The 20841-nt window shown below is 35.3% G+C and overlaps 1 long non-coding RNA gene across 1 annotated transcript; it reads right to left on the minus strand.

Annotated features, from left to right (window-relative positions):
• Positions 1-930: 930 nt before the first annotated feature.
• Positions 931-20765, minus strand: LOC120246350. Its single transcript, XR_005532024.1, has 3 exons — positions 20703-20765; positions 16129-16221; positions 931-1070 (listed from the first exon to the last, which is right to left on the minus strand). It is a non-coding gene; the product is annotated as an uncharacterized LOC120246350 (long non-coding RNA).
• Between the last annotated feature and the right edge of the window lie 76 nt (positions 20766-20841).

Genomic DNA, 20841 nt, shown 5'->3' on the forward strand with positions numbered 1-20841 from the left:
TAATACATTTTCTTTCTTTGAGGAAAAAAAGATGCTTTTATTTCTCCTCTTCAATTTTCTCCTCTCCTTCTCTCTCTCTCTGACACACACACACACACACACAGTCATAACTAGAAATTTTGCATTTTTCAAATGATCAGAAAATGTAGCCAAAGCAATTTGGAAATCTTAACTTTTCTCAAGTTTTGTAACAAAAGTGGGGTGTGTGTGTATAATTTCTTTGTAGTCAACTGGTAGAAGTAGAAGCCCAAGGGTGATCGGTTGGAGAGGACCATTTGCTAAATATTGGCTCACCGCTTTAATATCAGCTTTTTCCTTTAAGTTAAAGCATTAATTACAATAAAGTGATCTACTCTAAAAGTGAAAAATACTATAGCAGAAAGTAAAAAAAACAATTCCTACCACTTCAGGCACCAGATGATGTAACCAACAACAGCTAAATTTATATTTTTGATAAAAAGAAAAAAATCTTTAAAATAATTTAGTTTTAAAACTGAAGGACTAAATTTAAAAAAATTAAATAAAATTGCTTTGGGGGATGGAGATGTTATTTTTGTGGAAGACAGCATGATGTCATTTTTAATCACAGAAAAAATCTTTTCTCCTGCTGTTCATTTCAGTGAAGAGAAAATTAATTTATAATCCCTTTGATGGTCTTTTTTTCCATTAATTTAATTTCCATTACATGTTGAGATCAGAGATGCTGAAAGAGATGTCAGTGACATCATCCTTCAGTCGTAAAACCAGCCCGGTGGGGACTTTTTTTTTTTTTTAATTTAAAGAGGATCGTTGTTGCAATTTTCCTGCACTAAATAGTACACTGCAAAAAATAAAACGGAAATAGCATACGGAAGAAAAATTAAAGACAAATCTTAGTAAAAGTTTATATTAGAAAAAATAGCTTTCACCGTGACATTACCTTTTGCAGGAATAGAAGTTGAATAGTCATCTTCAGGTAGTGACTCTGGGTGTGCAGGTGTTTGCAAATCACTCGCACTTTTGGGCCATGTGGAGGTTCTTGTGCCGTTCCAATGGAGGTGAGGATTTGGACATGGGATGTGGCCAGGGACCTGCATTTTCACAAAGATTTCAGATAATTCTCATTCAAATTGTCTTTGGTTTGAGAACTACTGTTCTAAATAGTAAACACTTATTTTTTCTGTTCAGCCCAGCCGAGCCCCAGTGTCCTCACCTTCCAGCCTGAGACTCACCAGAATTTTTTTTCAATGAAACATGAGGAGCACAGACATGCGAACAAATAAGCAATCTTTCTTTTCCGTAAGGAGAATTGGAGGCTCAATTGACACACGTGTGATTCATGGGACATCTTACTGCGAAGACTTTTCTTCATTTTATAGATGTGTCATGGCGTCATATACAAATTGATACTGGAAGGTCAGGAGAGAGTAAGAACAGAGGGCGATGGGGTCCTCGGGGGTGACAATGTTATAAAAGGAGGAAGGAGGGCACAGAAAGGGAAGGCTGGAAGCTGAAGAAACTTTCAAAGGCTTTACAAGTATGCACAAATTGTATATTCAATATTCACACGGACAGAAGAGAAATGAACAGTCTGCACTGAAGGATTTCTGGTCTCTTCGTTGCTACAAACAGAGTTTTCAAGTTTTATGATTTGTTTGATCGTTGTGGTTGGTATTGTGTAACTCTATATAACTTTACATAAAGTCTTTTCTTTGTATAGAGGAATTTTTGTCGCAGATAATTCATTAATTTAGGCTTCTTTGGATATACAACATACAAATAAACAAGAATCTGCCTACGATTTCCTTTCCCCCTTCTCTCTCTCCCTCTCCTCTCCTTTCCCCTCTTCCTCCTCTTCCTCCCCCTCCTCCTCCTCCTCTTCTTCTTCATCCCCTCCTTCCCTCCCTCTCATACACACACACACACACACACACACACACACACACACACGCATTTGAGGCATGTTTAACTAGACAGTTTACTTGGTTCTGGCTTAGCAGTGAAAACTGGGCATCATCTTGTGCCCTGTGGTAATTGGTGAAATGCTCTGATTTCAGCATTTCTAGAGATGGAAAGAATTGGGTTGTATCAAGATGTCAGGAATAATGATTTTGCAAAAGGAGGTATGAAATCAGAATAAGTAGTTTAGAACAGGCAGAGGAAGATTTTTGTCTTGTTTTTAAGCACCCGTGGAAAAACAAAAGAAAACATAACAGAAGTATGAAATCATGGATAGAGTGCCCAAACTTTGTTCTAAAGGTGAGTTGGTTAAAAAATGGAGGGATGTGTTCAATATCCTCTTTCTCTGTTTTCATTTAGTATCCCATCCACCCTGAGCTCTGGAAGACTTCAAAATCAACAAATGGCTTTCTGATTTCAGTTTGAGAAGTGCTGGCAGGGCTTGATTTGGCGTATAAATCTTGCCAAAATGTTCTGAGATACTCTCTCTCAGCAGAACAATTGATGCAGGAACCTGATCAGGTGTAATTGAAATCAGACTCCATTGCAGTAGATGAGGTAGAAATATTTTTCTATAAATTAAACGAGTTCCCTCAATACGTGAATCTGCAGTCTGTGAGACTGCTTCTAGCCTCTTCTTTCCACTGAAGGCTTTTAATTTCTTACAAAGTAGAGGATAGTGTGTACCTCCTTAAGAATCAAAGGTAGAATAACATTATCTATAAATATTGCTTGTCATTGTAGGGGGGATTGTGTTGTATATTTAAAATACATTAAAGGGGCACCTGGTTGGCTCAGTCAGTTGAATCTCTTGATTCACGAGTTCGAGCCCCACATTGGGCTCTGTGCTGACAGTTCAAAGCCGGGAGCCTGCTTCAGATTCTGTGTTTCCCTCTCTCTCTCTCTCTCTCCCCCTATCCTGTTGGTGCTCTGTCTCTGTCTTTCAAAAATAAATAAACATTAAAAAAATCAGATAAAATACATTAAATATTCAGTGAATTAAAAAATACATCTTAATGTTACTTTCCCAGAATTTTGGATTTAGAATATCTTTTCTAAATCTTAAAATCTATTTATTACCTAAAGATTTTAGGATTGGTTCTGCTTATCTTGAGAGAAATATCTTAAAGTGCTCTAATTTGGGGATTTTATCAACTAAAGCTAGAATTTTCAAAACATATATATGAAATAAAGAAATGAAGCAAAAATTGTTGGGTGATATCCTTATACAAAAGCAAGCATGTATTTACTTGTTTTGATCAATATATATTTGTAGAAGTCATATAAGAGACCTGAAAATAACTAAAAAATAACCAGAAAAATAGCACTTAACCAAGGTTCATTTGAAATTTGAAACAAAAATTATGTCTTATGATATGCAAGTTACCTATCAATGAAAACTACATTTTGCCTGATTTATTTAATTTTTTGGTACATTTTTTTTCATATCCATCTCTACTCATGAAACTGTTTCTATTCTCTTTCTTTCCTGCTTCCTTTTAAGGATTTATCAGAAAGCAGGTTTGATTAACATAGTTATAGAAAAGACAAAATAAAATTTCCAAATCAAAATAGCTAAAAGGTATTAAACAGAAAACTCCCCTTTCATATCTGACTAGTATTTATCTTAATGCTACTTATTTCATGATATACGTGTTATATAATAATCATCATTTATTTTTCTGATGTTTGGAAATAACCAGCCCTTACATTGAGTCATATGAAATTGACTTTTATTTAGTCCAAAACATTCAAATGTCAATAATATATGACAAATGTCAAGATATTAGATCTATATATGTACCAGACTTCATTTTTTTGTTCTTACAGTTATCTCCATTGGGTAGTGGTTTTGGAGTATTGGGAAATCTTTTATTTCTTTGGCTCATTATATAGTTTCTTATGCACAGTGTTTTATAAATTTAGGTTAATGTGCACCTCAGAGCATTTATGCATTTTGTAGTTATACTTGTACCTTCTAGGGATTTGCATTAAATAGTCAATTGTTGCAATTTCAGAATGAACTGTTCCCCTGAATTTCCTCTAAAGGACCATTTATTGGAAGGAAGAGAAGGAAAAGATCTGAAATTTAAACAAATCTCAGAAAATAAGAGGAAAAAGATTTATTTAATAATGTAGTAAAATGTGAAGTTATGGATTTTATAAGTTCCCCAAACAAGAATCTATTTCTATTGCATGCTAGATTATGTTTCTTTAAAAATAGCAATTTTTCTGTCTTAAACAACACTTAGGATCAATCACAGACATTATGGAATGGAAGGCAGATGTAGAGGTCACCATTTAAGCAAGTTTTACCTGACCTGTTCCAAACTAATCTGTCTCTATCCTATTTCTGATAATCTCTAGGGATGGATATTTCAGAACCTCTTGCAGTAAAACGTTTCAATGCTTAAGACCTATGAGTATTGAACATTTTCTCTGGTTATTTATTTTATTTTCACATGATTAAAAAAGTAATACATGCTCATTTGATATTTTGAAAGTTACAGAAATTAATAAACAGTGAAATCCCATAATCTTCTGTATACCTAAAAAATTTCTCTTGATATCATATTCTTTAGTTCTATATGTGTTGGAAAAAGGAAATATATAGGCATATTTCCCATTATTATTATTATTATTATTATTATTATTTTACAGTTCCCTTTTTCATCCCAGGTTTTAATTTCTTATCTTCTGGTATTAAGGTACCTTTCTGTACCCTTTCTAAATTCTTCATATCCTTGTTATGTTGTGAGATCCCAACTGGATAAAACATTTCATTAGCTGTTGTTATTTTTTTTTATTTAAAATTTTTTTTTCATTTATTTATTTTTAAGAGACAGAGAGAGACAGAGCACAAGTGGGGGAGGGGCAGAGAGAAAGGGAGACACAGAATCTGAAGCTGGCTCCAGCTGTCAGCACAGAGCCCTGTGCAGGCCTCGAACTCACAAACCATGAGATCATGACTGGAGCCAAAGTTGGATGCCCAACTGACTGAGCCACTCAGGCGTTCCTCATTGGCTGTTATTATTAATATTGATTCCATATATCTTTCTTTTGGACCTTTATTATTCCCTGGTAGTTCATTAAAATTTTGAAGACTACATTCATTCTTTTTAAGCCATCGGAATATCAATTAATGCCTTTTATTAGGCTTTGAAACATACTGGAAATAATTTGACAGCATAATAAACGGGAGAGTGAACCTAAATATATCTCTATTTGAAATTCCATAGCTTGCTGAAGTGTAATTACAAGTGAATGCCTTATAATAATCCTCTTGAAGGCTGAAATCATGGCTATGTTCAGGGGACTGGGGGAGGAAAAATAGATGGTTTATTGTTCTAAAACCAAGGTAGGTGGATTTATTCATACTAAGAATATTTTGAAAAAAATATATATATATACAAGTAAGAAGTTCAAGAATACTTAGGAAAATTACCATAAGGCAATCATTCATATATTGAACCACTTAGTAAATACTAATTGAATAACTACCAAGGTGCTAACACCACAGATGTAAAAATGAATGCCATATTTTCTACCCTGGGGTAACTCATGTCATAAATGGAGAATCCTGGAATATGAACCAATAATTGCAGTGCAATATGAGTAGATGAAAGCATAGAATGTGATGGAAGAACACTTTGGGATATTTGGGAAGAATTCATAAAATGAGGTGTCATTTGCATTCCCTCCTGTGCTTAGGACTTAAGATGCATACACGTAGAGACTAAGCAGAGATAAGGAATTATTATTATTATATTTTTGGTGAAGCAATCTCACTTATAAAGAAAAATCATGTCTGAGTAATGTTGCTCATGACACCATTTTATAGATAGTATGGCCAAAATTTGATTATTATTTTTTTTCTGATTTTCATCAAGCTAAATTATTTCTGAGTCCTTTTGTCTCAATATTATTTGAAACAGAGAATTGTTAAGCAGCCTTAAATTAATACCCATCAAATGAGTGTACTTCAATGGAAAGCCAAAGAGATTTAGTACTGTCTAGTGACACTATACTGAATTTTCCATTTTGTTTCCTGGCTTTGGTTTCCTATTCCATAAAATGAGTAAGGTGGATTTTATAATCTTGGTTTGTTTCTCCCAACAAAAATAGGCTAAATGTTTAACTAGGCATATAGTAAGACATTGCTTCAAATATTAGGATGATAAAAAATATTCTACTATTCTGCTTTCTTGATGTTCTAAATTGAATATTGAGAGCAGCAATGCTTCTGAGAGATGAACTGGAAATGTTTTGGTAAATAGTACCAGGAGCAATGCAATATGATCCTCACAATCCTTAATAAAGAAAATGTTTAGTTTTGGAAAGAAAAGAGAGAGTTGGATATGGATACTCTCAAAGAAAAACAACTTCAGTACAGCAGAGCTACATTCAAGTGTAGACAAGAAACATACAATCAATCTACTATGTGGGAGCTGTGGAGAGTTCTCACTTTCTTCTTAGCAGTTATTCCAGATCCTAATTAAAAGTGGTTTTTATTATTATTTAAATGTTCCACAGGGAAAGGCTTGTCACCTTTTAAAAATACTTTTGCAGAACAAAGTACTTCAATGTCATGACATAAGGATACAGGCAGGGAAAGACAAATGAGCTTTGGCAATGTTTTCCCATGTGGATAAATCCAGAAGGAGAAGCTAATAAATCAGGAAGGGTCATTGCCTTGAAAAGAAACATTGTCCATTCTTGAATATTTAGACTTAAAGAGATTGGATGCATTCTCAGGGTTCATTCTACCTTTCATCATTTCTGCATCTCTAGGGGTGGGGGGAGCTAAAGGCTAAATTAAGTCAAACACCAAAGCAAACTATGTTTAAATAATTTCAAATCAGAAAAAGAGTTTTTTATAACAACATACAAATACAAAAGAGACTCAGCATTTTGTAACTGGGAGACAGTTTAGAAATGGCTAAAATTTGGGCCAAAGGTCAGTGAAAACTGAAGAAAATATAAGTGCAATGTGTGTTAGATGCAGCAATTTGTTTTAAAATTTGAAATTTTCCATTTAAGAAAGTGTCTTCAAGAGGCTTACCCATAATTTTATACATCTTATGCCCCAAAGTGAAAATAATTCTAATATTTTGTATGAACAAGAACCCTTTCCAGAGATAGCTCATTTTAACTCTTGTTATTAAAGGAATTATAATGCTTATTCTCAAACTTAATTACAGTGTTATTTTGGAACTTAAATTATAGGCTGATATAAAATATTTAATATGTTATTTATATTGTTTTGCATGTATTTTCTACTTTTTTAAAATTTTCACTAATATTTTTTAAAAAATGTAAATATAGATAGCATCTAGATTCTGATTTATCAACAGTTATTCCTCTGAAAAATATCTTATAGTTACTAATATTCCTATTTCTTTTTCTTCATCTCTGAAATTAGGAAATAATTTTTAAGTGCCATTATCTATAGCCAGCTATATATCTTTTTATAGAGAGTAATAAAAAATGTGTTGTATTTCACATATAAAATGGTGTGTAACTTGTTTTTCATTTTTCTTTTCTTTCTTTTGCTCAAATGAAAGATTAAACTCAATATTATAGTCTAACTCCTTATAAAAAGTGTCTGCCTTGACTCTATTAATCTATTTTTCATTATAGAACTAATAGATGCTTTAGTTCATTATTTTAAAGGGCATTCCTATTTTCCTTGCTTTTTAAATTCATTTACCATTCTTTTTAGGACTAGCTCTAGTTAGTTACTCCAGTTATTTACGGTAGGTACTAATAAGGTCATGGGTTCAGGCCACATCTGGGCCTGTGAAAGTGAGGGCATGCAAACTTGGCCATCTGCTTTATAAATGCTTCACGTTAATCCCTATGGCAACAAGCCTAAGGAGTAGGCACAGCGCAGCAAAACGCATTCCACTACTGGAAAAACTCAAGAACATTCTCTACAATAGGAGACAAATAGAGCGGATGAGCAGTGGATCAGAATGGAATGATAGACGCTGATGGGACCAGAGTCTTCCTGCTTACCCCATCATATGTTATGGCCCATTAACCAGATGATCAAAGGACCTGGATCTTTCTAATAGAGAAACAAATGCCAACTTCTAAAAATTCTTCTTTTACTGTGAAATATAACATATATAAAGAGTAAAAAGATAAATATGTGAATAAGTAAATTATTATAATATGATCTCCCATGTAATTCTCTCCCTTTTCACCGAAGTCAAGTAATAGATCACAGTGCACACTTCAGAAGTTGTGAAATTATTGGTTATAATACCCTCTTACCTCTGCCCTGGAGCTAACTACTATCCCTATGTGATCATGGTTTTCTTGCTATTTTTCTTCATCATTTTTTTCACGTATCTTTGTTTGCCAAAATAATGTGGTTTTGCTTTACTAGATTTTTAAATTTTATATAAGTAGAACCATGCTATCATGTTTCTCTTGCCCAATATTATGTTTATGAGAGTCATACTTGTTGTTTAGCTGTGTTCTGCTTACTTTCATTGTTATGTGAATATGCTTCAGTTTTTTACCCATTCCATTATGGAGGGGGCTATTAGGAACAACATTGTTATAAGCTTTCTTGTACATGTTTTGTGAAATTTGTGTGTACTAGATGACAAAGGAGTAGAGTTTTATTGCCATGGGATATGCTCATATAGCTGGTAGGTGGCCCCTTCAGGTTTATTAACAGGTTCATTAGATTCCCTTGCGACCCAATTCTATCCTACCCTTAAAACTAATCATACATGAGTCTCTGTAAAGACAGACTATAAATATTGCCCTGAAACCTGTGTGATTTTTATTTGATAATAGTTTAACATTTCTTAGTGATAAAAATTAATGTACAATATATATCCATGTAGGGATTCAATAGATTTTATTTGCTGATTCATCTGCTGCATATTTAGGTTATTTTGAAATTATTTGCTGTCATAAATAGTTAAATATAAATGCAGAAAAATATTTTTTAACTTTTAGGACATTTATTTATTATTGAGAGACAGAGATACGGAGCATGAGCATAAGAGGGGCAGAGAGAGGGAGACACAGAATCTGAAGCAGGCTCCAGGCTCTGAGCTGTCAGCACAGAGCCCAACATGGGGCTAGAACTCACAATGAGATCATGACCTGAGCCGAAGTTGGATGCTTAACTGACTGAGCCACCCAGACGCCCCAATACAGAAAAATTTTAAAACATTTTTGAACCAATTTTTAGATGTAAAATTGATAGATTAAAGATGAAACAATATTTTTAAAGTTTTAAGAAAAATTAACAATTTACTCAATAATAACTTATAAAATTGACTATTTTCTTTAAAATAATCATCAATTTTAGGGCACCTGGGTACCTCAATTGGTTGTGTCTGACTTTGGCACAGGTCGTGATCTCAGTTTGTGAGTTCGAGCCCCGGGTCAAGCACTGTGCTGGCAGCTCAGAGCCTGGAGTCTGCTTGGATTCTATGTCTCCCTCTCTTTCTTCCTCTTCCCCCAGTTGGGCTCTGTCTCTCTCTCTCTCAAAAATAAACAAACATTAAATTTTTTTAAAAAAATAAACATTAAAAAATAAATAAATAAAACATCACCTATTATTTTTAGTGTTTAAATATTTTATACTTGCCAATTTTATGATAGAAATCGTATATCAAGCATTTCTTTATTAATAATTAATGTATGTTATCTATTACATTATTTCTTTTTAAATATATTATTTTTAAAAAATATTTATTTAAATTTAAATTAATTAACACACAGTGTAGTATTGGTTTCAGGAGTAGAACCCAGTGATTCATCACTTACATATAACACCCACTGCTCATCCTAACAAGTGCCCTCCTTAATGCCCATCACTCACTGAGCCCATCCCGCCACCCACCACCCCTCCAGCAACCTCAGTTTGTTCTTTGTATTTAAGAGTCTCTTCTGGTTTGCTTCCCTCTCTGTTTTCATCTTATTTTTCCTTCCCTTCTGTGCTCATCTGCTGTGTTTCTTAAATTCCATGTAAATATACTCTTATGCTTTCTTTATATTAGAAAGATGTACATCTTCTTTATTTGGGGTTTTGTAAAAACTTTTAATATGGCATATAAATATTTTGTCTGATAAATACGTTGAAAATGCGTTTTCTAAGTTTCTCACTTATATTTAAATGCTTTAAATTTTTGTTTGTCATTATCTGGTATTAAATTTTTACTTAATGAAGTTTTTCTTTTTCCTTCCTTTTCTTTCCTTTCAATGTAGAAGCTCTAAGATTATATGATCATTTACCAATATATTTTTCTAGCACTTTTTAAAATGTTTATTTATTTTGGAGGGAGACAGAGAGTGCGAGAGAGAGCACAAGCAGGGGAGGAACAGAGAAAGAGGGATAGACAATCCCAGGCAGGCTCCATGTTGTCAGTGCAGAGCTCGATGCGGGGCTTAATTTCAGAGACTGTGAGATCATGACCTGAGTTGAAATCAAGGGTCAGACGCTTAACCGACTGAGCCACCCAGGTGCTGCCTTGAGCACTTCTGTAACCTCTTATTCCCAGACTTCCACATTATAAGTACTTGTAGGACACCACTCTTATATTGTACCATATTTATTATTCTCAATTATTACTATCTCTGGAATATATCGTACTGTATATAGTATTTGGAGTATTTTTTTGTGTCCACGTGGTTAAATAGTTGTCCAAATACCAATAATTAAATAATCAATTATTTTCACCATTGATTTCTATGTTCTCTGTATCATATATTAATTTTGTTTCTGGACTGATTTATCTATTTCTGATTTAGGAATATATATCACCTTCTGGTTGGACAAGTTTCCTTAACTTTATTCTTTTTCAACAGTTCTCTTTTTATTAATCATTCTTTAAAGTGAGTTTTCCCAACCAAGAATGCTGTTAGTATTTTTATTTACTTAGTTCTTCTGTGTCTAAATACTGAATATTTTATAATAAATATCAATTAATTTTGGAAAACATGCTTAAGTGATTATGCATACTGAGAATAAAAATGAAGTTGACTATGTGCTGTCTTTTATTTTGACTTGGTGTAAACAAAATGAAGAGAAGAAAAATCTCAAACAAATATATACTAAATATACTTTGTTTTTTCCATCTGCAAGTGTTTTCAGGAAAATTCTATTACAAAAAAAATTTTTATAGACAATTCTTAAAATACTGTGTGGCAAAACCCCAATAGAGCAAAACATTAAGAAACACATTTACTCTATGAAATAGTTGATGAGTAAGTGATAAGTCTAATTGCAAATACTGTAATAAAGGAAGATAGACAGATGTATGGGACTTGCTCTAATTTCCTAAAGATTAAAGATTAGAAACCACTAACAAGACGAGATCAACCAGTGTTTCATTACACCCAGCTGGTCTGCCTTCGTGTATAACTTTGCACTAGAGTAATGTGTGGTATACAAATCTGCTCATGCATATGAGGAAACAGCAAGACTCAGCAGAAGCACAGATATCAGAGGGATACCTGCTGAGATTTCAGATATTGGAATGATCAAGACATACTGTAAAACAACTATGTTAATATATTTAAAGACAGGAAAGCCAGAAATAGGAAACGTTCACTCCGAGTATTAAAAATAATAGAAATACTAAGGCTAAAAAAATTTAACAACTCCAATTAAAGGTACACAAAGAGGAGTGTAAAGTTCTGAGGGAAATACGCAGAACTTAATTTTGGACCTGTAAACAAAGAGCTGCCTATTATACATCGAGGTGCAGGTGTTAAGTGGTCTGCAGCTTTGTGAATGTGGAGTCAGGAGAACATCCAGTGTAAGTCCAGATAGAGATACACATTTTGGAGTTAGCATGATGGTATGTTTCTTTCCATATACAATTAGGGACTCAGTGCACAGTGGTGGAAAAGGCAGAGATTTGTTTCATGTTAGAGTAATGATGTTTTCCAGACAAAAAACTTAGAGAGAAACATATAAGTGTGAGGAGCATAAGGAAGGAAGTGATTATAGCCTGGTGATTTAGAAGAATTGCAGGTGTCTTGCGTTCTCCAACACATTCATGTCTCCATATGTAGTTTGAAGACATGATGCTTGGAGCTGCATCTTGAGAAAAAAATAAAACCCAGTTGTCTAAACTGCTGACATGTTTCCAAAACTGTAAATAGAATAGAAGTACTAGCTTTACACTCTTAAGGTAAAAACCAGTTCAAATCTCTCAGATATTGTAACAGCTGTTAAAACAACTATAAGAGACTGCAGTAAGAATAGAAAAGTCAATGTAGGATCTAGAGGCCTTCTAGTCTTGATTGATACCACAGTCTTGTTCCTCTTACTAATATTCTATGAATTATTGGAAAAGTTGCTTAATCTTTATGAGTCTTAATTTCTTCATTTCTAAAATGAGGGATTTGAGGTAGAAAAACGATGGTAATATTTCTTATTAAATTACTTCAGTCAGAATGCTATAAGTACATATAGCAATACAATTTGTTCACATTTTCAACAATGACAGGCCACTGCCAATCCAGAAATCATAAATAAACTTTTGCAATAAGTTTGAAGCTATAATTAAAAAGCTGGTGGGTAATCATTCAAAAGACACCATCATCTAGAAACCAAAATGTATTTATTAAACATAAGTTTTCCAAAATAAATCCCATTTCCTTTTTAAAAATAAGCACTAGACTCTAGATCAGAAGATTAACATGCAAACTACATATATCTGTTTCAACAAGTTATCTGACAAAGTCTTTTGGGGCAAATCTTACCCATAAAGGATGAGAGGCAAAAATGTTCCATAAATGGTAATGTGATTACATAAGTTATTTGCTGATTTTCTGATAACCAAACCCCAGGAATTCTGGCCACATGTTTTGCCTTGATATTTCATCATCATCTCTTGATCCAACTCAATAAGAAAGAAATGTTTGATGCATACCATAGATGTGACTTTATGGTGAGTGCTGGGTGCACAAGAATAAATGTGTGTTAGTCCCTGTTATGAGGAAAACATGATTCATAGTCTAGCTTTTTGACCTAGTACTTATAGACTACAAATTACTTTGACTCATGGAGCCAGGATCAACTTGTTCCACTGGATCCCTCTTCATTCTTTTTCTGTGGTCACCTTCTATATTACTATACTGAGAAATCGAATATTTATCCAAGCCAGCAGCAAATAGATAAATTATTTGAAAATTAATTACTAAAAAAGCAAAGTGGGAATTCTGATTTGGGGTAAGAAAGATTAAGTATATACTACCTTGTATATATTATCAAATATAGCTCTAAAACCTGAAAGGAATTCATGGAATGAAATTCATTCAAAGTCTTTGAAAAAGAAATAGTAGCTGGCAGACAGGAGAAAAAGACTAGAATTCAACATACACCAGACTGGCAATGGATTTCCCATTTTTCCTCTGGTATATCCTGGCTTGGATGTAAGGCAGCCCCCCAGACCAGAAGAGAGCAGCAAGGTGCAAACAGAGTTCTAGAAGAAACCCTCTTATTCTGTCTAGGGTGTGGAATAAAGGTCTCCAAATATTCAGAGACATATTCAGAGATGAGGTGAAATCTTTCATTTCTCAGTTTCATTTCTCATTTCTCAGTTCTCTTCTTCACTAGCTTCTGGACAAACTCACAGTGGCTATGGAATGAGCAGCTCCAGTAAGTGACAATAGGAGTCTGGAGCTGTCAAAAATTCAAAGAGAGGAAGATCTTCCTCTCTGGAGGAGCTGTGATCCCAAGAAGGTGGAGTGAACCCCTACTGCTCTTCTTTCAGTCATACTGTCTATTGTTCCGGGATGTGCACAGAGTCACGGAAAGAGTGCAGCAGAGTGGAGTAACTAAAACCTCAGCTTTCTGGTCAAAAACAAAAAAAGGAAGGGACTCAGAAAAGGGAAACCATAAAGTCATTACAAACTCCTGGGTTCACGTGTAAGCTCTAAATTTGCATACCTGATTCTAAACACAAAAGATACTGAGAACTAACAGATGGACCATCAGTCACCACCGATGTACCAAACTAAGTGGTTCATGTATGAGACAGATATGGGCAATGCTGCAAATGTTTGAAAATGAAACTGACATTGAACATAAGCTTCATGCCATTAGAATCACAGAAGAAAAAAAATATGGTGTTGAAAAAGTACTTGAAGAAATGATGGTTGGAAACCAGTAAAATTTGACCAAAGACATAAATCTACAGATTCCAGGAGTTCAACAATTATTAAACATGACAAAAACAAGGAAACCTAAATTAGACACATCATTAATCAGACTGCTAAAAACCAAATACAAAGAAAAAATCTTGATAGCACCAGGAGAAATGACCCATTACATTTAGGGAACAATGACAGATGATTTTTAGAAACTATGGAATCGGTAAAGAAGTGGAGCCAATTTTGAAGTGCTTTAGGAAAAAGCTGTTAATCCAGGATTCTATATTCCGTAAAAATATCCTTCAAGAATGGAAGCTCGGGGGCGCCTGGGTGGCTTAGTCGGTTAAGCGTCCGACTTTCGGTCGGAGGTGAGGTCATGATCTCACGGTTCGTGGGTTCGAGCCCTGCATCGGGCTCTGTGCTGACTGCCAGCTCAGAGCCTGGAGCCTGTTTCAGTCTGTGACTCCCTCTCTCTCTGGCCCTCCCCTGCTCATGCTGTGTGTGTCTCTCTCTCCTAGAAATAAATAAAACATTAAAAAAAAAAAAAGAATGGAAGCTCGAATGCTGAGAACAAACTGAGGGCTGATGGGGGTGGGGGAGAGGGGAAGGGGGGTGATGGGCATGGAGGAGGGCACTTGCGGACATGAGCACTGGGTGTTATATGGAAACCAACTTGACAATAAACTATTTTAAAAAATTAAAAAAATAAAGCAGAAAAAAATGTTAGATGAAAGAAAACTATGAAAAGTTGTAGCTAACAAAACCATTATAAAACAATTGCTAAAAAAATTCTTCAGAGAGAAGGAACATCACACCAGAAGGAAAGTTGTAACATTTGAAAGGAAAGTTGTAACATTTGAAGGGAGAACAGCAGAAATGGTAAATATCTGTGTAAAAACTCCTGGTTTCTTGCAAGCACTTGGTGGTTCAGTCAGTTAAGCGTCCAACTTCAGCTCAGGTCATGATCTCATGGTTGGTGAATTCAAGCCTTGCTATAGGCTTGCTGCTGTCAGCACAGAGCCTGCTTCGGATCCTCTGTCCCCTTCTCTCTCTGTCTCATCTCCTGCTTATGCTGTCTCCCTCAAAATAAATAAACAAACACCAAAAAACCCCAGCTCCTGAGTTCTTTAAAACATATTTTATCGTGAAAATGAGAAATTGTAACAACTTGGATGCATCTCAAAGCATTATGCTGAGAGAAAGCCAGTTTCAAAAGCTTACCCATTACATAATGTGATTACAGTTATGTGATGTTATTAAAAAGACAAAGGTGGCCACCTTTACGACGTTTTAACCTCCCAATCTAGACACAACACTCCACATCCATCATATCTAGTTTTATCTTAATCATAACATCATAACCATTCTCACAATATAAACTATTTGTTCATATATTTGTTTTATTGTTTACTATCTGTATCTACGCTCTACCTCTTCTGCTTGTTGGTGAATTTGTTGGTTTAATTTACCAACAATACCTACAATAAAGTAGACACTCATTTGCTAAGTAAATATATTGCTATATTTTAAAAAAATTTTAATGCTTTTATTTATTTCTGAGAGAGAGAGAGAGAGCAGGGGAGGGTCAGAGAGAGAGGGAGACACAGAATCTGAAGCAGGCTCCAGGCTCTGAGCTGTCAACACAGAGCCCGACACGGGGCTTGAACCCATAAACTGTGAGATCATGACCAGAGCCGAAGTCGGATGCTTAACTGACTGAGCCACTCAGGCGCCCCAATACATTTATATTTAATGGCTGAATTAACTGATATTTTAGTAAAGCTGATGTTAACACTTTTTGTGTCAACTGGATTGGAATGTGATGTCTCAGTAGCTAATATCTTATGAATGTCTGCTAGAATTTCAGATGTGGTTCTAACACTTTCCATGTATTCCTTCATATAATCATAAAATTCCATGAATAAAGTACTATTCTTATACTTAGTTTCTATATGAAGAAAAGAATCACAAGAAAGTAATTTGCCCAAAGTCACACACATCTTAAGTGATGGAGCCATGAAATAAAATGAGGAATTCTCACTTAAGAACACTTACCATGTTGATGTCTCCCTTGCTTCTGCCTAGAGGCAAGGTCATCAACTGAGATGCTGTGCCGGCACTCTAGGCATGCCGTGATAAGGATTCAACCTTAGAAAGAAAAGAAAAGAACATGTATGAGTCATAGATCAGTGTGGATGACAGACTGGACACAGCGTAGGACGTGTAGGTTAAAGGGCATCTCTGACTATGGAGAGCAATGAGAGCACTCTTACTATTTCTGTAAATAGTAAAGAAAACAGGCTTTAGAGGTAAAATATACACCTGAAAATGGCTAGTAGACAATTCGATGGCAAAAAAATGGTAGATTTAGGAATCATTAATACACAGTATTATGTTTCCTGATTGAAATGTTTCTATGCTTCACATTTTCATAAGTTTGTAATTGGGATACATTTTAATATGGAGGTTATGTTTGTCTTTTTTTGATGTTGTATCTTACAATGGAAGATCTTTGGAAATACATATTGTGAGACAGAGAGTGTGGAAAAAGAAAATAAGTTTAAGCATTGAATCTTATAGGTATAATCTAGGGTATAAGAGAAGACTTAAGAATCACAGGGGGCCGGGGCGCCTGGGTGGCTTAGTCGGTTAAGCGTCCGACTTTCGCTTAGGGCATGATCTCGCGGTTCGTGGGTTCGAGCCCCGCGTCGGGCTCTATGCTGACAGTCAGCTCAGAGCCTGGAGCCTGTTTCAGAGTCTGTGTCTCCCTCTCTCTCTGACCCTCCCCTGCTCACGCTGTCTCTCTCTCTCTCTCTCTCTCTCCTAGAAATAAATAAAAATATTAAAAAAAAAATTCATAGGGGGCCATGGAAGAGATTAAGATCCCAGCCTTTTCTGGTACCACCTCGGATATAACCAATTTTCTTCTTTTTGTTGTTGTTTTTTAAAAAAATTTATTTAAATCCAAGTTAGTTAACATACAGTATAATAATGGTTTCATAAGTAGAATTTAGTGACTCATCACTTACATATAACACCCAGTGCTCATCCCAACAAATGACCCTCCTTGATGCCAATCACCCATTTTGCCCATCCCTCCACCTCACACCCCTCAAGCAACCCTCAGTTTCTTCTCTGTATTTTGAGTCTCTTATGTAACTAATTTCCTTCTGGAGAACTGCACTCATCACCCAATCCAGAGGGAATAACACCATATGTAAACTAGGTCAAGTCCTGTTTTTTGTTTTTTTTTTCTTCACCAGTGAATATCTAAAGTAAATTTTGATACAAAAGTTTGTGAAATAGTTTCAATGTTCCCTCTCCTCCTACCCTGGAAACCCAGACACTCTGGGCTTCTTCTTACGTCTGACAGCATAGAATAGGAGGAGGTTTGGTAGCTTTCTTCAAAGGGGACGTTACTCCCAAGTCAACCCCCAATACATCCAGTTCTGGAAATTGTTCAGATTTCTACACTGATGAGTTTTGCCTCTCTGTGTCAGATTAATCTCCTTGCTGGGCATTAAACATTTTAGTAGCATTTCATTTAAGCCTTACTTCCAGACTACCCTTCCCTCTTAGGTGATAGCCCTAAATTCATTTAGGGCTTAACTATCCTTTTCTGTTATTTGGGCCTCTTTGCAAAATAAAAATAAAATTTCTGATGTGTCTTTCATGGCCACAGAACCAAGATCAAAAGCCATGGGCCTTAAAAGTCTGGGGATTCTCTGAACCACGAGAAACAGAAATCTTTGAACAAAACTGAGGGCAAAAATGATTCCAAAATTAAGGTCAGATTAAGGCTGAGAGAAGGATATAGTAAGATTTAGTTTTTCTTGAGAACCTTAAGGGGGAAATTAATATTTAAGGGAAAATATTAAATATATTAAGAGAAAAGAAGTTTACTTGAAGAATTTTCTCCCATGTTTAAAGGATTGTAGAATATTAAATGACTGTAAGAATGGCTAAAAACAGTTTTAAACTGTGAAAAATTACTTTTCAACGTTTCATAATATCTATTTTCTGGCTAGTGGGATAATCAAAATGTCAACCCAAAATGGGTACATTTCAATTATAGCTATACACAATGCAATTAAAAATGCCTCACAGCAAAATAAACTTGTTATTACTATTATGGGGGGAGGGGAATTTTTATTAGGTTAAGAAATGTATTGTCAGATTTGATTGAGGTGATGCAGTAATGTTACCTTAATTCTCATAAATCAGATAAGGAGCCTGGAAAGTGACTTTTAAGAACATTTGAAATGCTTCAGCCTGAAGGAAAATACATAAAGTCATATTCTATTGTTTTAGCAATCTTAGAATGGTAATTACCCTCCCCATAGGTGAATGAGTAGGAACATTTGGTGGGCCCCAGGAGTTTAATGCTTATAAAATGGCCTTTTCTTCAGTTTAATAGCTAGTGTGTAGTATTGGTTACCTCATTTTCACTCTCATTAAGCAAAAAGTACAGTGATATTAGATTATTCAAAACTAGTTTTGAGATGTTTCTGTCCTCTGCAATGGTAGATTTATAGATAATATCCATTTAAATTTTTAATTAGCATTTATATATGAAAATAGGTATTAAGTAAAAACATATACCTTGATTCAAGCTGGACTTTCATTTCTGATATGATGTGCTAAATCTAACCTTTATTTCCATCATCTTTTTAATGCGTATGTGAAACTCGTAATAGAAAAGAATTACATGGTGAATTCTTTCATAAAACAAACCAGAGCCTGCCTGGTAAATATTACCTCAATGTACTTAGTTGCTTAGGTGAAAACCTAGGAGCCTTCCTTCATTTTTTATATCTGACATCCAGTCCATTATCAAATCCTGTTCATTCTGTTTAAAATCTTTAACCCTCAACAGATTTAAGCTGACCACTTCCTCTACTGCTAGTGTAAGCCAACATTTTATCTAGCTCCGGACCCCTCATTAGCCTTCTACCTCCATTTTTGCCCCTACATTCTGTTTTCTACTCAGCAGTCAAAACCATCCTGTAAAATTAAAGCAGATAAAGCCATTCTCCTGTTTATAAATCTGCCATTGCTTCTCACCACACATAGAATAAAATCTAGAATTCTCCCTGTGGCCCACAAGGCCTCTGTGCGCAGGCCTTTGGTTTTTTCGCAGACTTCATCCATGACTCCCTACCCACACTAGCCAGCTCTTTCCAGCCTCAGTGTCTCCTGTCTGGAAGATTTCCCCCAGGTCTTTCTATGTGTGTCACTTTATCTCATTCTGAGCATCCTTTGCTTCCTGGAACATGCCAGGCAGTCTCCCAACTTCAGGACTTTATAATGGCTCTTCCTGCCTTCAAAGTTCTCTTTCTCCAGATATTTCCATGCTTCACAGCATTTCCCCTGAAAGCTATCTGGCCATCCTATTTAATATTGCCAGTTCTCTTCCCAGTCCCCTTCCTCCAGATCTTCTGTGTCACCTCCTACATTTTGATATATACATGTCACTTTAAAAAAATACCACATAATTTAATTACCTACCATCTCTATTTTTGTTTCTTTGTTTTTACTTTAAAGAGAGAGTGCATGCACAAGTGGGGAAAGGGGGCAAGGGGAGAGAGAAAGAGAGGGAGGAAGGGATGAGGAGAGAGGGAGAGAGAGAGAGAGAGAGAATCTTAGGTAACATGATCCAAGACTAGGTCCTATGACCCTGGGATCATGACCTGAACTGAAATCAAGAGTTAGATGTCCAACTAACTGAGCCACCCAGATGCCCCCATTATTTCTTTAATAATCCCCCTCCCCCTCTAATTTATTTTTACTGTTTCTGGACCTTCTGGATTCATATTTAATGTCTCCTACATTTTTTTTCTCATATTTCTGTTTATTTTTGTCCAAACTCCTGAACTTTAGTGTAGCCAGCAGTAAATATATTGAAAAATAGCCTTCGTTTGAAATCTTAACTCTCATCATGTGAGGACTAAGGAGGAACTATGAGTATTCTCATTAATTTTTCAATGTTTTTCAAGTGAGTCTCCTCACTTTCTATAGATTTATTGTTGATGTTTCTTACAAGTTAGAGTTTTCAATGTCCAGCCCCTATAATGCACCACCTCAATAGAATACTGATGATAATAAAATTAGTAGTAATAACTGGCATTTAGTGAACATTAACTGTGACTGACCTGTTTATAAGAATTTTGCATTTAGAGGTGCCTGGGTGGTTCAGTAGGTTGAATATCTGACTCTTGATTTCAGCTCTGGACATGATCTCACATTTTGTGAGTTCAAATCCCGTGTGAGGCTTTGCGCGGACAGTACAGAGCCTGCTTGGGATTCTCTCTCTCTCTTTCTCTCAAAATAAATAAATAAACTTTAAAAAAAAAAAAGAACCTATGAAGAAGCAAAGGAGGCTTCCTCCTCAGAGCCTTCAGGAGTGTGACCCTTCCAATACATTGATTTCAGACTTCTAGCCTCCAGAACCAGAGGATGATACGTTTCTATTGTTTTAAGCCACCCAGTTTGTGATACTTTGTTACAACAGCTCTGAGAAACCAACACATATTCCCAGGTTCAGGAAAAAAAGTGAGGTGGGTATTTGTAATTATTTCCCTTACGGATAAGGCAAGGGGTGGGGGGCAAGGAGATGTTAAAGAACTTACCCCAAGTCACACAGCTAATCGCAGGTTGGGCTGGGATAAACTTTTGCTGTCGTATGCGCTAAGTTTTAACTCCTAGTAAATATTATAGGGTTATCTCTTGTATTTTTTTCACAGAACCATGCTGTGTATTTGAGTTTAC

This window comes from Hyaena hyaena, unplaced genomic scaffold, assembly GCF_003009895.1.
Source record: "Hyaena hyaena isolate Hyena2069 unplaced genomic scaffold, ASM300989v1 scaffold_466, whole genome shotgun sequence".
In the NCBI taxonomy this organism is placed as follows: domain Eukaryota; kingdom Metazoa; phylum Chordata; class Mammalia; order Carnivora; family Hyaenidae; genus Hyaena; species Hyaena hyaena.